The sequence below is a fragment of the Eubalaena glacialis genome, chromosome 13 (genome assembly GCF_028564815.1).
Source record: "Eubalaena glacialis isolate mEubGla1 chromosome 13, mEubGla1.1.hap2.+ XY, whole genome shotgun sequence".
In the NCBI taxonomy this organism is placed as follows: domain Eukaryota; kingdom Metazoa; phylum Chordata; class Mammalia; order Artiodactyla; family Balaenidae; genus Eubalaena; species Eubalaena glacialis.
The window spans coordinates 86,202,445-86,208,839 of record NC_083728.1 but is presented as its reverse complement, the minus strand read 5'-3'; positions in this window follow the sequence as shown (position 1 = coordinate 86,208,839).

The following is a 6,395-nucleotide window of genomic DNA, read 5'->3' as shown; positions in this document are numbered from 1 at the left end:
AAGAATCCAGGTTGTCCCAATGGGCAGGTCCCCTGTCCTGGGAACCCCCATCCCCAAGGAGTGTGCAGTGAGCTCTTCTTAAAGGCCTTGAGCGCCACACCTGGGTCCATGTGTTCTGATCAGGTCAGGGCGGGCAGGGAGGGGATGCAGCTGCAGAAATGGCAGCTGAGGCTGTCTTGGAGGCTGTGACCCAGCTTGATCTCCAACATTCGTCTGCCAGCAGAAGTGATCCCAGTCACCTGAACCCACCATACACTAAGTCCCATACACAGCCCCATACACATGTCATATCCACTCATACACACACACACTCAGGAACATTGTTACATCTCTACACCTGGACGACCCAAACCTCAGACACACACAGCACACACACACTCCCGCATCAACATGGGCCCCATACAAGTGCGTCCGTGCATAAATACACCCACCAACACATCAGACCCTGGGACAGAGATGGCTAGAGACGGCTTGTAGGAGGCGTGCACCCACACTTAACCTGATCCCCAAGGCACCCAGAGGCAGGAGGGGATCAACTGAGGGTCTCTTTAGGGGGGTCTTAACCTGGGCGCCATCTCTTTCATGGGGACTTTCCTGACTGTTCAGTGGCCCAAGAGAAGCCCCCCAGCCCCACCCCAGCTGGAGTGGCAGCCAGAGTGAGCTGGGGCCAGGGCTGGAAGGCAGAGCCAGGTGGGAGCAGCTGGGGAACTCCAGGGTCCTAGACTGGACCAACCTGGGCCTGCCCACCCCGACTGCTCTGGGGAAAGGGCAGCGGGCCTGGGACAGGCTGTCAGGCGGGGACGGCGAAAGAGCAGGCTACTTGGGAAAGGCAGGGGGACCTGTGTGTGTACACACACGCAGAGATTGGTATAAATGTGATGCATTTAATTGCACACTACCAAAAAGCCTCCCTCTTTCTCTCCCCTGGCCGTGTTTAATGATCCCTCCGGGGACCCCAGCAGGCTAAATTTGCTTCCTGAGCTGAGGCCAGCTCAGACAAAGCCCAGGCTGGCCCAGCCCTGTGGGGTGGGAGGGCCCTGCGCATGTGCTCTGCCTGGGGCTGTCCCCAGGACCCCGGCTTCCTTATCTCTGGCCAGAGCCCTCCTCCCAGTAGCCCTCACCCTCAGACCTGGAGCCCCAGCAGGGCCCTGACCTCCAAGTGAGGAACATGGCAAGGATGGTCACCATTTATTGAGCGCCTACTGTGTGCTATGGACTTTATTTATTTTTTTAAATTAAAAAAAATTTTTGGCCGCACCGCGCGGCATGTGGAATCTTATTTCCCTGACCAGGGATCGAACCTGTGCCCCCTGCAGTGGAAGGGTGGAATCCCAACCCCTGGACCACCAGGGAAGTCCTTGCTGTGGACTTTAGACACTAAATCCTCTCAGCAAGCCTGGGAATGGGCATAATTTTACTAGTGAGGAAGCTGAGGCCCAGAGAAGTTAAGTAATTTGCTCAAGGCTCCACAGCCTTGGGGGGTTGGGCATGGGGAGGAGGTCTGGGGTCTGGAGTGAGGTGACCCCTTGTTGGCCCTCAGCAGCCTCACCTCCCAGGCTGTCCTTCTAGACTACTTCAGCTCTGTTGGGCTCTCCTTCTGGAAGGTTCTGTTGCACTGGGAAGCATGGAGTCAAATTTGTAACGTAGCACGGTGCCACTGAAACTTCCGCAATTCCTGTCCTGTCTCCACATTTCTGCTCCTCTGAGTACCTTCTGCGCTGCTATTGAACTCTTTCTTGAAATCAGTTCTTGTTTGTACTCAGCCTTGTCTGAGCCATGCTGCCCAGGGTGTGGCAGGCTTGATGAGCTCGTTTCCAACATTGAGACACTCGTCACAATAAACGTCCTAAGTCAGGTCAGGGCCCCTGGGAGAGGCCTGGCCTGGGCGGTGGCCTCCTCCTTCAGCCTCTCCCACAGCTGCTGGGACAGTCCCCCCTCCAACAGCTAGCGGACGACCCTGCTCCTCCCCCGTGGAAAGTGCCCCGGGCTGGGGTCTGCTCAGGCCCCACCCACCAATCACCACCCACAAGGTCACCTGACTCGAGCCTCAGTCTGTTAATTATCCTACACGTACCCGTGCCCAGGAGGTGCCTGGGACAGAGTAGCCGTCCCGTAAAGGCGGCTAAAGCCGCACTGGGCTCGCATCGGGATGGGGGGAATGGGGGTTGCTCCTGGGCAGCCCCTCCCTGCTTTCCCGTTTGTAACAGCTGTGAGATGTGAAAGGTTCCAGGTGAGGACAAGATGCTCTGTGATGCAAACAGGCACTGCCTGGTCCGCTCCAAGCGCTCAGTGGGAGGCGCCTGAGGGTCCCATTGCCCCCCACCCCTTTCCTGAGCCAGAGCTTTTCCCTGAGCCCAGGCCAGGTACATCTGGCATCGGCCACCGCTTTCAGAGCTTACAGTCCCCCAAAACATACACCCCACATACACACCCCACACACACAGCCCACACATACACACACATCACGCAGAATCACCCCAGCCCGGGAAAGAAGCACTCCCAATCACCCCTACCCCAGCCGCAACCAGCCGACCTCCATCTCTGGCAGGAAGGGAGTTAACCTAATTACTGGCCTGCGTCTGCCTGGCAAGAGGCTCTCAGCCTGGCTGGGAGAATATTAGCATCAGCAGGAGCCTGCGAGGGAGAGAGCAGGGCGGGGAGGAGTTATTTTTAGGCAACGGAGGTGGGGTTTGTAGTTGAGCTGGGCTGGTGGCTTAGGGAGCAGGGGGCAGTCATCACAGAGTGATGGAGGGCTCAGGTCAGGGGCTGAGGCAGCCTGGCTGTGGCCTCTCCTAAGGGGGACCAGGCCAGCTCTTAGGCAGGAGGGGAGGGGACAGAGAGAAGGAAAGAGGGACTTGCCAAGACTTCCTACCAGAGCTGTCCCACTGGGCTGGGTTGCCAGCTGGGAGAATGTGAAATGGCTCTAAAACGGGGAGAAGGCTCACTGTCAGCTGACAGCCCCTCCTCCCACCCACAGACAGACACACAGGGTGGGAGCAGGGCGGGGCTTCTCCGCCAGGCCTTGAGAGCAGCTGGGCAGTGGCAGGGTCTGTGACTTCCTGAGGGCACACCAGCTCCTTTGGGAATGGCTGGTCCCCTCCATTCAGGCTCCCGATCTGGGGTCAATGTTCCCCCCATCCTCTATGGGGTGCCCCCAAGATCCTGTCTCGCAGTGAGGGGCACACGGGGCAACCCCCCAACTCCCAAAGCACATAAAACATCAGAGCGTGGTGAGCCAAGAACCCAAGAAATCCAAGGGTCTGGTTTCATGGCACAGAACCGCCCCGCATTCAGACAGCCCTGCCCTCCCCAAGGCTGCAGGCACCTTGCTGACTGGGGCAGGGGAAGCTCTGCAGCCAGAATGCCTAGGTTCAAATCCCAGCTCCCTTTACCTGCTGTGTGACCTTGGAAAGTTACTCAACCTCTCTGGGCATCACTTCTCTTGCTAATGTAGCCACCTTAGAGGACTGTGATGAGGATAAAAGGGAATATGTGTGCAAAATGCCTAGGAGGGTGTACCAGTTTCCCATGGCTGCTGTAACAAATGACTACAAGCTTAGTGGCTTAAAACAACACACATTTATTATCTAACAGTTCTGGAGGTCAGACTTTCTAAAATCAAGGTGTCAGCAGGGCTGCTTTCCTTCTGGAGGCTCTAGGGGAGAATATCTCCTTGCCTGACTTTCTGGAGGCTGCCTACACCCCTTGGCTTGTGGGCCCGCCCTCCCTCCCTCCCTCTTCAAGGCTTGAAATGTAGCATCTTCAGATCTCTCTGGCTCTGACCACCTCTGTCATCACAGCCACTGCTTTGATTCTGACTTTGATTCCGCTCTTCCTGCCTCCCTCTTAGGAGGACCATTGTGATTACATTAGGCCCACCCAGATAATCCAGGAGAATCTCCCCATCTTAAAATCTTTAACTTCATCATATCTGCAAAGTCCCTTGGAAGGTAACATATTCACAGGTTTCAGGGATAAGGAAATGGACATTTCTGGGGGCCATTATTCTGCCTCTACTAGGAGGCCTGGGAAGTAGTGAGTGCTCAGCAAATGTGAGAGAGGGAAAAGTGCTCACGGCCTGGACAGGGGCACACAGTTTGCATACTTGGGGGATGATTTAGTCGATAGGGGTTTCCAGGGGCTGCCAGGAAAAGTTGGCCCTGGTTCTTGGCTTCCCCCGGCAAAGCCTCAGCCGGCTCATCAAGGTCATTAACACCATCCACTCAGTCCCCGGGTTTTTGTTCCTTGCTGAGGGGGACGGAGTCGTGTGTCAGGAGGCCACCGGAAGGTGGGGATGACAGCCAGTTCACAGACTGGGAGGTGTATATTTGGAGCTTGAAAGTGGGGGTGTGGTTAGTTTAACCCACGCTGCCAATGGGCTGATGGACTTCTGGGTGGTAGAGATGGGGCTGGGAGATACTGGTGTTTTCTCCATGTCCCCGTCATCCTTCCCTTCCCACTCACTGCCACCCGCTTCAGGCCCTTGTCCCTTCTGCTGCCAAAGCATCCCGAGCAGTCCCTGCTGCCACATCTTACTTACTTAAGTGTGGCCAGCAGCAAGGACATCACCTGGACCCCTCTCCAGGCTCCTGGGCCACAATCTGTATGTTAACAAGCCCCCTCCTAGGATCGTGTCACCAGCCTGCTCAGCGCCTTTACCCTCCCTGTTCCCACCACCCACAGGACAAGGTCCGAGCTCTGCAGCCTGCATTCAAGAGCCCCACCCCCCAACCCCAAATGGCCTCACTCCCCTCGTCGTGAGAACACTGGCTATTCCTCAAATCCTCTCGAGCCCATTCTCCTAAGCCTAGCCTGATCCTGCTGCCTGCCTGCCTGCCTGCCTGCCTGCCTGCCTGCCTGCCGTGACCACACTGCCCTCCCGGCCGGCTGGAATCCTACCCCTCCTGCAGGGCCAGCTCAAATGCCATCTCCTCCTCCTCCCTCCTGGCTATCTTGATGGGGCAGTCTTCTCTGATCCTGGCCTCCGCCAAGATGTCCAGAAGTAACCTAGTCCTCTTCTGAGTCCTGTGGTACTTGATCTGCATTTTTCTGATTCTCTCGTCCATCCCTGACTTATCTGTAAGCCCTGAAAGGCAGGAGGCTTATATAGTGAAAAGAGCTCTGGGGCAGCCAGTGTCCAAAGTGTGGTCACTGACTACCCCAATCCCCCTCAGCATAATCTGGAGGAATCTGGAATATTATAGGTTCTTGGTCCTTCCTCTCAAGACTGCTAGATCAGAACTTCTGAGGGGTGGGCACAGGAACCTGCATTTTAAAAAATTTTTTTAAAAATTGAAGTATAATTGATTTACAATGTTGTGTTAGTTACTGCTGTACAGCAAAGTGATTCAGTTATACATATGTATACTTTCTTTTTTTAAAATATTCGTTTCCATTATGGTTTATCATAAGACATTGAATATAGTTCTCTGTGCTATACAGTAGGACCTTGTTGTTTATCCATTCTATACATAAAAGCTTACATCTGCTAACTTCAACCTCCCACTCCATCCCTCCCCCAACCCCTCCCCTTTGGCAACCACCAGTCTGTTCTGTTTGTGATTCTGTTTCTGTTTCATAGATCGGTTCATTTGTGTCATATTTTAGATTCCACATATAAGTGATATCATACGGTATTTATCCTTCTCTTACTTCACTTAGTATGATAATCTCTAGGTCCATCCATGCTGCTGCAAATGGCATTATTTTGTTCTTTTTTATGGCTGAGTAGTATTCCATTGTATATATGTACCACATCTTTATCCATTCCTCTGTTGATGGACATTTAGGTTGTTTCCATGTCTTGGCTATTGTGAATAGTGCTGCTATGAACACAGGGGTGCATGTATCTTTTGAAACTATAGTTTTGTCTGGATATATCCCAGGAGAGGGATTGCTGGATCATATGGTAATTCTATTTTTAGTTTTCTGAGGAACCTCCATACTGTTTTCCACAGTGGCTGCACCAACTTACATTCCCACCAACAGTGTAGGAGGGGGCTGCATTTTAAGCAAACCCCTTGGACGGGCCTTATGTGGTAACCACTGGTGTATGGAGACCGGCACTGACCTGACCACCCTAAACCAAGACCACTTGCGGAGTCATCACACTAGGTCCTGCCTGTCAGGGTTGTGACAAGGATGCCAGGAAGCAGCAAATGCACCCCAGAGCTGGCACAGTGCCTCACGTACAGAACCTCCAGGAGGCATTAGTCCGACAGCACCGTGCCATTCAGAGCCATGGTCTTCATAGTAGTGAAAACCTAAACCATCTAATGATCCAACAGTGGAATACGTTTTATAGTGCATTCACCCTAAGGATCATCCAGCTATTAAACAATCGATATGGGAAGACACGGATACACTTAAAAGAATTGTGCTAGTGTGGTAGAGAA